Below are 12546 nucleotides of genomic sequence, written 5' to 3'. Positions count from 1 at the left end.
GGGATGAGGGAGTTAGGGTCACACCCGCACGACCCGACCCGCAGAGTGAGCAAAGATTCCAGCAGGAATGCTCCGCAGCTGCTGAAATGGCTGGGGGATGTTTGAGGGGGCGTGGGAGTCTCAACAATGGTCTCTCAAGTCTAATTAATCAGAAAGAGGGACTAGGAATCCACAGAAGAGCCGGGGGCACCACCCTAACTAGTGCGCAGGCCTGGGGACATCAGCGGCTTCCTGCTGTACACACCCTCCCCTGGGGAGTCCCTGCCCAGAAGGCATCACCCCCATCCAAGCCCAGGGCATCCTGCAAAGGAACTGTCCTGCACTCCTCACAGCCATCGTGCTCGGGGATGATAAAGAGAGGCCGAGACACTTCTAGAGGAAAACAGGCCAAAGAGGCAGACAGTGTGTCAATGCAGAGATTAGATACAATGTGTGATCCTGCACGGGCAAAAATGGCTATAAAAGAAATACTGGGGCTGGGCGTGGTGGCCCACGCCTGTAATCCCAGCACTTTGGGAGGTCAAGGCAGGTGGATCCCTTGAAGTCAGGAATTCAAGACTAGCCTGGCCAACATGCTGAAACATGTCTCTACTAAAAATGCAAAAATTAGGTGGGCGTGATGGCACACGCCTGTGATCCCAGCTACTCGGGAAGCCGTGCCACTGCACTCCAGCCTAGGTGACAAAAAAAAAAGTGATAATTCATGAAATGAGACTATGAACTCTATGCTCTATGCATATAATACTTAAGTGTATTATATGATTGTGTAACTTTTGTTGAGAATATCTATTTTCAGAGAATGCCACAAATATTTAGGGGAAAGAACATGATGTCTGCAATTTACTCTCAAATAGTTCAGGGAAAAATATATCTGTGCGTGTGTGTGTGTGTGTGTGTGTGTATACATACAGACAACCCTCCATATTCATGCGTTCCTCACCCATGGATTCAACCAACTGGATCAAAAATATTTTTTAAAAAAAGGATGGTTGCATCTGTACTGAACACAAGCAGACTGTTTTTCCCTGTCATTATTCCCCAAACAATACAGCATAACAACTATTTCCATAGCATTTGCATTGTGCTTGGTATTATAAGTAATCTAGAGATGATTTAAAGTCTGCAAGAAGATCGTGTATGTTATATGCAAATACTCCATCATTTATATAAGGGACTTGAGCATGTGTGGACTTTGCTATGCACGGGGCTCCTGGAACCAACTCCCCGTGGATACAGAGGGACAATTATATATGTGTGTGGGCATCTCTATCTCTATCTATCTCCATATCTCTATCATCTGTCTATCATCTATCTATCTATCTATCTATCTATCTATTGTCTATTTATCTGTTTATCTATCTATCTAGAATGGAAAAGCCAATGGGGGAAAATATTGGTGAATCTGAGTACAGGGCATATGGCCATTCTCTGTTTTACTCTTGCAAGTTTGCATTTGTATGCAAGGTTAAATGTTACAACCCTGCAAAGACAGGATGGCATGAACATGGAGGCAACATTTCCACCTCGTCATTGGCAACTGTGTTGCCAGGTGGCAGGAACAATGCTGGACCCATCACTCATCCCTCCCCATTGGGATGGGGCTCCTGTCACTCAAGATCACATGACATCCTCAAACTCACACGGGACTTCTGACTTCTCTAATGTCACTTACACCTTATCAGGCTCCTACAAAAAACCAGTAACTCACTGAACTGGAAACCCTGTTGGTCAGGATCTTTGCACACACTGCCTCCTCCGCTTGGACCTTCCAACTCCATCCTCCTCCCAGGGCTGGCTCAGGGGTCATCTCCGTGGAGCAGCTTTCTTCTTCTTCGTCAAAAAGCAGTGGCCTCTGTTCTCCCTCAGCCTGCTGTGAAGACCACCCCCATGCTTGTCAGAGGTCCTATAATTCCAGGGTCACCTCCCACCTCCCTGACATCCTGCGAGGTCTCCCGGCATAGGAAATGGACCTCGTCCATCTCCATGGGGCCAGCACCTGCCACGGTGCTTGGAACAGGACTGGTGCTCAGTCGATGCCTGTGAAATGGACAGATGCTGGGTCTGTTCGTCTTCTCCATGCCTGGGCAGATTCTTTTTCCACTAAAAAGGAATGGAGGAGGAAAGTCATCCGTATCACTGCCCATGCACGTGGGGTGAGGCGGGAAGGCAGCCTGCATGAAGGTCGGGTGTGACACCGTCACGGTTTTGCTTCTGTCCATGAGGAAGTGAGTCTCAAGAGCTGTGCCTGCCCCGGGCATCCCTGGCTTCTCAGTGGTGCTGGGTCCATGCATTAACAGGGGTCTGTCCTGATGGACCATTCCAGAAGAGTAATTTAACTGAATGCAAAATTCAAAGGGAAAACGTGTCTACGAATGTTTTCAGAGACATGTATATGTCTGTATCTCCATTCAGTGATTATATAAACATGATTATTAAGTTCTCTGCTTCAGGAAAAGCTAAGGGCAAAATCAGTGCAACTCAGCCGTTCCTGCCCAGGTCTCCCTGGCACTGCCTTCACTGCTGCTTACTACCATGTCTGTGTCTTTCTTCAGGTCGGGCTGCTAGCTTTCCCTATTTTTGAGCACTGGGGACTTATTTTCTCATAGAATTGGCTGAAATCTGTGGTTTTCCTGGGAAAGGAATCCATGTAAAAGTGAAATAACACTTTTTTTCCTTTTGAGACTGTCTTGCTCTGTCATACAGCCTGGAGTATAGTGGCTTGATCATGGCTCACTGCAACCTCCACCTCCCTAGTTGAAGCCAGCCTCCTACCTCAGCCTCCTGCATAGCTGGGACCACACATGCAACATGCCTGGATAATTTTTGTATTTTTTGTAGAGACAAGGGTTAGCCATGTGGTCCAGGCTGGTCTCAAACTTCTGGGCCTCAGCCTCCAGCCTCAGTGATCCTCCAGCCCCAGCCTCCCAAAGTGCTGGGATTACAGGTGTGTGCCACCATGCCTGGCCAGAAATAAAATGAAGAGAAGTAACAGTCGAGTGAGCCATGCATGGTTTTGTTATGCAGCTCAGAGCTGTCTGTCCCCATTAGGCAAGAAATGGCTCATGGGAAGTGAAGACAGGGCCTCCCTACATCTTCCTCCTGACGGGTGGCTCTTCGGTTTGATGCAATTTCACCAGCAGCACTGACTCATTGTAGAAAGTAAAAAGTTCTTCTTCAAAGTTTCTTTTCTTGTTAAAGAAGAATAATAATAAATATTAGAAATAATAGTCTTTTAAAAAGACTTTCTTCAAAGTTTTCTTACTTTTTGCTAGTAACTCCTCATTAAGCTTTCTCTTATGTAGCTGTTAGATATGAAAGAATAAGTGCATTCTATGTCCTTGTACTTTTACTAAGATATTTATATTATTAACTTCCTCTCCCTTCCTTATTTAGACTTCCTCTTTTGTTCTCCATTGCCTTTACTGATTAAAAAAATTTTTTTAAGTTGTCAGCCAATTAAGTTCAGTTTAAATTGTTAAGTGTAGCTCCAACTAACAGATCAGACACAGCAGTAAAAACCCAATGAGTAAAGAATAAATATGCCTGCCTTTCCTTTGTTTATTGTACTCTCATAGCAAGATGGCTAATGAGCAGTCCCCTTTCTGCAGAAAGTAAAACTGCCTTGCTAAGAAAACTTTCTGTCTGAATGCTGATTTTTCCTTGCAGTACCTAAGCACAAGCATTCTGTCTCTAACACTCATCAAGCTTCCAGGGAAGGCAGGATTAAGTGGCAGCTAATGAGATGCCAAACAGCAGTCATTCTGGAAGCTTCCATATGAGCTCCACTCACCAGCATCACGCTCCAGTTTGGGCAGTCACAGGAAGAGCATGGGCCTGCCTGAGATGATCTGAAAGGAAGGGAGGTCAGTTGAAAGAAAGCATCCAGCTGAGAGATAGTGGTAAGGATGGTAAGGACTCCTCATGAACTGTGCTTCAAGCTGGAACAAAACAGATGGGCAAAAAGGTAAATCACAGTATCAGACACTCAGAGAGATACAGATGGCACCTGCCAGCCACTGCGTGTGTGTGAAAGGCAAGAAGGAATAACTGCCTAACAGTGAGGGCTCCCGTGATTTGCACACTTTCTTCCCATTCTAATGGGTGTGAACCAGGTCAGACATGAGTCTAAAGCTGTGTGAAGGAGAGGAGAAGTGCTTTGCTCAAAGTGATATGGGCAGTATGTGTCGGAGTTGGGTTTTTAGTGTAATTCAAATGGTGAATTAATATGGAGTTCTACTGATTTGGCCTCAATCTCACCAATGCACAAAAACAGAAGGAAGTTAGCGGAGCCATTAAAAACAAAACCCCCCGCCCCCCTCCATAAAACATCAAGAACTCTGGGTACTTGGGCTTCTGGGGTGGGGTAGTACTGGGAGAAATTATTGTCTGGAGTAGGGAAAAAGAGACTCCAGAGACAGGGTGTGGGGAGGACAATTTTCCTGGTGTGTCTTTAATCCTTTTTCCAGCACTGGGCAGAAACTAAAAACTGGTTTATCTGCTATCCCTAACTACCGTAAGGGTTTCAGTTTCTAGGTAGTTTTGAGTAAACATAAACAGTTCACTACTCTGAACACAACAACTAGAAAAAAATTGATAAATTATAAAGATTTATAATTTTACAGTTGTAAACCATTGATTAGCTGTGGAATTAGAAGAACCAAACAAATTAAAATTCCAGAGCTGGGCAGCTGGGCACAGTGGCTCACACCTGTAATCCCAGCACTTTGGGAGGCCAAGGCACAGTGGCTCACACCTGTAATCCCAGCACTTTGGGAGGCCAAGGCACAGTGGCTCACACCTGTAATCCCAGCACTTTGGGAGGCCAAGGCACAGTGGCTCACACCTGTAATCCCAGCACTTTGGGAGGCCAAGGCGGGTGGATCATGAGGTCAGGAGATTGAGACCATCCTGGCCAACATGGTGAAACCCATCTCTACTAAAAAATACAAAAAAATTAGCCGGGCGTGGTGGTGGGCACCTGTAGTCCCAGTTACTTGGGAGGCTGAGGCAGGGGAATTGCTTGAACCCAAGAGGCAGAGGTTGCAGTGAGCCAAGACTGTGCCACTGCACTGCAGCCTGGCAACAGAGAGAGACTCCATCTCAAAAGAAAAAAAAATTCCAGAGCAGGAGGAGCCCTTCCCAGCTGAGCTGCAATCATTGACCATTTTATTCCTGGGAGGCAGGGGTAGGGGTGATTTTCTGAATCTGGGCAAAGACTAAGGTTTAAGCTTTTCCTAGGCAGAGAGAATCTTTTGAGAGAAAGATAAGTCAGTGGGTATTTTTAAAATAATGTGAGCTGGCCTAAGAGATCAGAATCTAAAGGAGCTCAAAACGCTGAGCTGTTTTCTCCTATAGGTTTCTTGCTAGCTTCTGGAGTGGTACAAGAGGGGCGGAGCCAATAGAGAGGGGATGAGGTCTCCCACTGCCTCACTTGCCAGGGAGACCCACCATCTGCTTCGGTCAGCAGACTCGGAAAACAGGTGCACTGCTTCTCATGTCACACGCCAGACTCAAATCAGCTCAATCTTTAATTGGGTTGAGGTGATTAGCCCCTAGTGCCTATCTTATAAAAAGGAAAGGTAAGTGGGGAGAGGCAGAAATTCTCAAACAGTAGCAACAACTTTAGTTTCTATCATTTTTGTGTACACAATTACTTTCTTATAATCAAACCTGACATGAATATGAAGTAGGAAAACATGACTAATGATTGATAAAAAGTCATCAACAGAAGCACATCTGTAAATAATACAGATATTGAAATTAGCACCCAATGACTTAAAATTATCAATTTTAAAGATATCAAAGCCAGGAGGGGAGAGAGGCACTAAGTGGCTGAAAAGATGGAGAATTAAAAAAAAAAGTTTGGAATCTGTAAAAAGAATCAAATAGACATTCTGAGTAAAAAATGGAGCAATGACTAAAACAAAAATATACACATCAATCTACAGCCAAAATTCTAGGTGATACTAGCATGGTATAGGAGTGAGGTTGGGCTGTGAGGGAGAGCTCAGAGAAACAGGAGAGTAGCCTCAGGTGCTTGTCTTATTTACAGGGAAGAGATAGCTAATGGTAAATTTAGGAAATTGACAGGGAGAATAAGCATAACTAGAGATCTGAAGAAGTTGTGAATGACCACCAAAAGAATCAAAATAAAATATGTCAAAATCAGCTAAAAAAATTGTCTATTCAATGGAAGTTAGGAAGGAAAAAAAGAAACATACATGGAATATGATAATAAAAATTGTGAAATAATATGGATGAAATAATTCTGAATATAATGTTAAGTATAGTAAATGTGAATGAATTATACTAACCACTAATCAAAAGACAGGCTCTCAGAACAGATATTCTAAAAGATACAGTAATTTAATATTTACAGAAGACACATAAGAAAGAAAAAAGAAAGTAATTGAAATGTCAGGTGAAACCCCTGTCAGGAATCAAAGAGGGGTATTATGGATTACAGATCCAATATAACCAGTAATGAAATATAAGGAAATATAGTTACTGTGAACATATATGCACCAAATACTATAGTGTCAATAGGCATGAGCAACAGCTGATAAAACTACATAGTTGTTGTACAATCGTAGTTGTAAATATTAACATACACACTCAAAAATCAAAAAATCTAAGAGTATGTAGGTCATAGAGAATGTCTAAAAGAACAGAAGCCATGTCCCAGCCCTCAGAAAACTAGGACTACGTCCACTCCTTCCCGTTGTCCCACGGAACTGAAGCCCTCTGAGTTTCCTCTCTGTGAAGGACTTCATGTTGATTCCTAGTACCTCTCCCTGCCCTAAATCCTATTACAAGTTAAGCACTAATCGATGAGAAATGGAATTCTGTACAAGATTCCAATAAATTCATCTCCAAAGAGGTCCCCAGGCTTGGGGTAAGAAGAGACTGCCTCCAGCCCCGAAAGCAGGGTTGTGTAAGGTCTTTGTGGGGCACATGAGCCCAATCCCTTCTAAGAACTGGATAACAAGGCAGCAAATGGAGGCAGAACCCTGGCTGCACCATGAGACCAGAGGGAGGCTGCGTGCTGGAGGTGCTTTCTCTAGACCCCTAGCTCAGAGCTATACACTTGTACAGTCCTTCTGCGGACAGAGGTGAGCCTCCTAGTGCAGGCTGAGCGGGTCAGAATTGGCAGATGCACCTTGTGGAACTAAGATGCCAACTGAGTCTGCACCTACACGGGCTGAAACTAGCAAGGCTGGAACTCAGCACCCGACCTCATCAGCAGCCATCAGCCCTGGCGATTGCTCTGATTTTATTCAACCAGCATTACATGCCGACAAGTTAGGCACGATCTTGTCTGCAAAGCACTTAAGGTCTAATGGGGAACACAGGTATGCAGACATGTTTCAGACACCCATAGTGGTCACGGCTTAGCGTCTTGGATCTAACCCTCGTTATCTGTGTAGCTTTAGACAAAGTCATTATTCTTATTGGATCTCAGCTTTTCCACCTGGAAAATGGAGATGAAAGTAGCAGTACCAAGGTAAACCAGTTCTTGTTAGAACTACACGAATTAACACATAGAAACTGTCAAGCACGTAGCTTACACCTGGCAATCGTCAGCCTGTCATAACTCATACACTAACATGGTGATTATTGGGGGAGAGGAAGGGGGGTACATGTGTCATTTGAGACACTACATTTGGTCTTTTTATTGCTTCGTTATTTACAAAGTCGACAGAATCCTTGCAGCTGCAGTGGCTTTGTTTGAAACACAGAGAGAAGCCTTGTAGAACCGTGGGTCTGAGCAGCAGGACGATGGGAGTGAAAAGGCCAATGACGAAATGGTGCTGCCTGGTGACAGAAGGGGGTTATGAAGGCCCCCGGCACAAAGTTTGAGGCGAGACTTGAAAGACACGAGCCTGGGAGCACAGTGAACCACAGAAGATAAGAACCTTCCATGGAAGGACATGGTGAGCTGGTCCCCACCTGGGCAGCTCGTCCACAGGGGAGCAGTGGTAAACCAGGGCTCAGGTGCCACTCAGGGAGGCAGGGGCTTTACCCACAGGCAGGAAGGAGGTCTGGTCAAAGAGGATTCAAGTGACAGAGTTGGGGACAGAACTGGAGACAGAACACTGGGCAAGAATCGATGAGCGGGATGGCCCGAGAGTAGCCATATGGAAGGGGGTGACACACCCTGTCATGCAGCGCTGACCCCCGTGCGGGAGGAGAGGGACAGAGGGGGTGACACACCCTGTCCTCATGCAGCACTGACCCCCGTGCGGGAAGAGAGGGGCAGAGGGGGTGACACACCCTGTCCTCTTGCAGCGCTGACCCCCGTGCGGGAGGAGAGGGGCAGAGGGGGTGACACATCCTGTCCTCTTGCAGCCCTGACCCCCGTGCGGGAGGAGAAAGACAGAGGGGGTGACACACCCTGTCCTCATGCAGCGCTGACCCCCGTGCAGGAGGAGAAGGACAGAGGGGGTCACACCCAATGTGTGCACAGCCCAAAAGGCCCGGTCGGCAACCCCGCCCCAGCTCTGCATCCTGGGAGAGCAACACAACAAGCCTCCAATCTGAGAAGCGCACGCCGTCCACAAGTCAACGCCTGCAAGTACCTGCATTTTATGAAGAAAGTGACCTCCAGCCACTCGCATCGTTCTGACTTTTCATTGCTCAAAAATAGACAGCAATAACTACACAGCAGTTGCTAGAGATATGCTCTAACCAGTACTAGATTTTATTTTTAAAGATAATTGGCTTTATTGTGCTAGAAATAGTTGCTGTACATATTACACGTGTTTTTTAAAGTTGGCTCGCTGTGACTTTCATGCACCCAATAAATAAAACTAATTCCACTTTTTCATGATGAACTAAGTTAACGTTAGGCAAATAATTGGATGAGTATTTCCTGCGTCCTCGCCCAGTGCTCCTGCTGAGTGGCTCCTGCACCCCATCTGGAGAGCCCGGGGGCCCCTCTTCTGCACAGTGATTGCTGGATACATCCAGGGTCTCCAGGAAGGAGTCGGTTGAGGGAAACCCGCTGAGTTGTCATCAGAAGGATGAGAGACTGTGGAGTCAGAACAGAGTGGGAGCTCATGTAGAAGGGGCCTCCGACGTGCTCAGAGACTCTCTCGTGGGACCCGGAAGAACTACCAGGCTGAATGGGTATGAGTCTGACCACGTGGACTGGCCAGCACAGCCTGGTGGGCTGGAGGTTCTGACCCACTGCAGGGCATTCAACCAAGGGACTGGGTGTCGGCCATGTCGGCTGGGACTGAAGGGTCCTGTCTCAGATCACAAGGGTGCTTTGAAGGGAGCTTCCTGGGACCTCAGGCAACCAGGCCAGGAGGGAGGAGGAGAGAGCGGGCCCTGGGGGGCAAGGCCTGAGGAAATCCACCTGACCTTGAGCCTTGAGGTTGGGCAGCCCAGGACGTCGGGGGCTGGGAGCGCAGCAGGCAGTGGGATTGGGGAGCCCCTGACTCTCAGGGCCTCCCACTCAGAGAGAGTCTCAGCAGTGTCCTGGGTGCAGGGGGGAAGCAGCCCTGCTCCCAAGCCCTGGAAAGTGCAGCACAGAGCCCGGCCCAGGGCTGGGGTGGGACAGAGGGGCAGTAGGGAAGGGGTAGCAGAGGGCTCCCCTGGACGAGGTGTGGGGACCCAGTGGCCATCCTGGCTTCCTGAAGTGGGGTGGGGGAAGGGGGCAGCGCACACTCAGGGATGGAGGGAGGTACCAGCTGTGTGCACAGGGCCCAGGGAGCACTGCTGTCAGCCGCCACTGTGAGGGAAGCCCCTGGGTCTGGGCAGGACACAGTGTCCTGGGGACTTTCCTGGACCCAGCCCAGGGAACTGAGAAAGACACAGCAGGGACTAGGTGGGGTTGGCCCAGGTGGAGACCAGGAACCAGGTCATGACAACAAGGACAGAGTCTCCCTGAGAACCGGGTCTCACTGTTGATAAGTGATCCCCTGGACCCAACGTCCCCCTCTCTGAAAACCCCTGGCAAGTGGCTGGCTCCCACCACTCCTTTGCAAGGAGTGCAACTGTGAGGAGAGATTCTAAAGCTGTGGCCTCAGGACCAATGCCTTCCTCCTTCCAGAGCAGACTGCTGAGTGGGGGCCAGAGAGGGGCTTGTCTGGGGTGGGGCCCAGCCCCATCTTTGCCTGGTGCTCCCTGCCCTTCATCTGCTGGGAGCAAAAGGTGCTGCTTCTTGGGCCAAGAACTTTCACATTTTGGTTTTGTAAGAACAACAAACAAACTAACTAAATATTGTGTTCCCTGTGTGTGGCTGGTGTGTGCATGTGATGGGGGTGCACGGGGGGGGCATGAGCACAAGGGTGCACGTGAGTGGGGGCTTGAGAAGCGGGTGTGGGCTGGGGATGGGTTGCACATGACCCTAGAAGCAGCAGATTAGCTGTGCCCTCTGCAGACAACTCCTCCGTCCCCCTCTGGCTCCCAAGGTTGGAGAATCGGGGCTGGGGGACTTGAAACTTGCTCTGCCCGGCATGGGCAGCAGCCCCCGAGAAATGAACAGAGCCTATCCGAACCTCTGATTCCGTGATCTGCGTCACCCCACAGCCTCCAGGGCCAAAGAGCCTGTGGCTGTCCCTGGACTAGAAAGAGGATGGTGTGGGGCATGACCACCAGGGTCAGGCAGGGTAGGGGACAGGGTGGGGAGGGGGTGCCCAGGAGCCCCTCCTCACCATTCTCCCTTTCCACAGCCAGGCCCTGCCAGCACACCTCTCGCAGACCCCGCTGCCTGCACGTGCCACAGGCCTGGGCCCTGCCTGGTGTCAGGAGGCGGCTGGATGTATCCACATGACCTCTTCCAGGGCAGAACTTGCTCCAGAGCCCAGAGCCCAGCCTGTCCCATAGCGGCACCCGCCCTGCCGGCCCCTGCATTTGCCCTGGCTAGTGGAGCCCCCTCATGCTCCCACTGAGGTCTCATTCTGGGTCTTAGCCCCTCCCCATCTGCCCCAAACACCCCGTGGAGCTGGTCCTCATCTGGCCAAGTCAGCTTTCAGCACCTTTATTGATGCTCTGGGGTCATCAGTGTCAGCACAGTCCATGTGAGCAGCCAGCGCATGAGCAGGGCCCCAGGTACCCTGTGTGGATCCCTATCACCCATGTGGGCCTGGCCAGGGGCCAAGGAGAACTTGTGGGCTAGATCCTGAGACGCTCCTGTCCTTACTCAGCAAACCCACACCTGCTTTGAGGGCCCCGTGAGCAGGGCAGCCTGCAGGAGGCAGGACCCAGGCAGAGCTGGGTGGGCTGGAGGAGCAGGAGGAGGGGGACATCGTAGTCATGAGAGCAGCTGCTCCAGGCTGCGCACCCGTGGGAAGAACATCCCAGCAGAGTGCGGCTGAGCTTGGAGAAGCCGCAGCTGTTACAGACACCCAGGCCTCTGGGCAGGGCTGGAACTCAGGGTCTGGGGAGTGGGTAGAAGATGGGGGTGCAGGGTGGGTCTGCTGAGGTTCAGCGCACCTGCCAGCCCAGCCCCTGCTGCCAGCCCATCCTGACTCAGGGGTGGGAGAGGCAGCCTGGCCAAACTCCTCCGTGGCCCCCAGCCTCGGCCTCTGCTCCTGAAAGTGTGATTCCCCCACCAGAGAAGAAACAGGGTGAAACAATTTCTGGAAGCAGCACCTACTCTGACCCCTCCCCCTGCCCCATCACCTCCCCACAGGTCCTCCCCACAGACCCTCCCCACAGGTCCTTCCCACAGGTCCTCCCCACAGGCCCTCCCCACAGGTCCTCCCCACAGGCCCTCCCCACAGGTCCTCCCCACAGGTCCTCCCCACAGGCCCTCCCCACAGGCCCTCCCCACAGGTCCTCCCCACAGACCCTCCCCACAGGCCCTCCCCACAGGCCCTCCCCACAGACCCTCCCCACAGGTCCTTCCCACAGGTCCTCCCCACAGGCCCTCCCCACAGGTCCTCCCCACAGGCCCTCCCCACAGGCCCTCCCCACAGGCCCTCCCCACAGGCCCTCCCCACAGACCCTCCCCACAGGTCCTCCCCACAGGCCCTCCCCACAGGTCCTCTCCACAGACCCTCCCCACAGGTCCTCCCCACAGACCCTCCCCACAGGCCCTCCCCACAGGTCCTCCCCACAGGCCCTCCCCACAGGTCCTCCCCACAGACCCTCCCCACAGGTCCTCCCCACAGACCCTCCCCACAGGCCCTCCCCACAGGTCCTCCCCACAGGCCCTCCCCACAGGTCCTCCCCACAGGTCCTCCCCACAGGCCCTCCCCACAGGTCCTCCCCACAGGCCCTCCCCACAGGCCCTCCCCACAGGTCCTCCCCACAGACCCTCCCCACAGGTCCTCCCCACAGACCCTCCCCACAGGCCCTCCCCACAGGTCCTCCCCACAGGCCCTCCCCACAGGTCCTCCCCACAGGTCCTCCCCACAGGCCCTCCCCACAGACCCTCCCCACAGGTCCTCCCCACAGGTCCTCCCCACAGACCCTCCCCACAGGTCCTCCCCACAGGCCCTCCCCACAGGTCCTCCCCACAGGTCCTCCCCACAGACCCTCCCCACAGGTCCTCCCCACAGGCCCTCCCCACAGGTCCTCCCCACAGGCCCTCCC

General features: G+C 51.0%; 1 protein-coding gene across 6 annotated transcripts in view; it reads right to left on the bottom strand.

The window, feature by feature from the left end:
* LOC118154718 (uncharacterized) overlaps positions 1-12546 on the bottom strand; it is a 200839-nt gene that overhangs the window by 173480 nt on the left and 14813 nt on the right. For 2 of the 6 annotated variants that reach the window (XR_013519437.1, XR_013519431.1), the window contains exon 2: positions 8689-9031. The exons of 1 other annotated variant lie outside the window; for it this stretch is intronic. The gene's annotated coding sequence lies outside the window, so the exon portion shown is untranslated. Of the gene's footprint in view, positions 1-1231; positions 2101-2445; positions 3189-3790; positions 3939-8688; positions 9032-12546 lie in introns of those variants that run through there. 3 more of the 6 variants (XR_013519433.1, XR_004744951.3, XR_013519432.1) reach the window with 3 other exon arrangements.

The sequence above is a fragment of the Callithrix jacchus genome, chromosome 6 (assembly GCF_049354715.1).
Source record: "Callithrix jacchus isolate 240 chromosome 6, calJac240_pri, whole genome shotgun sequence".
NCBI classification, from domain to species: Eukaryota; Metazoa; Chordata; class Mammalia; order Primates; family Cebidae; genus Callithrix; species Callithrix jacchus.
Note: the sequence above shows the minus strand (reverse complement) of the source record. Positions and strands in the feature narration are given on the sequence as shown.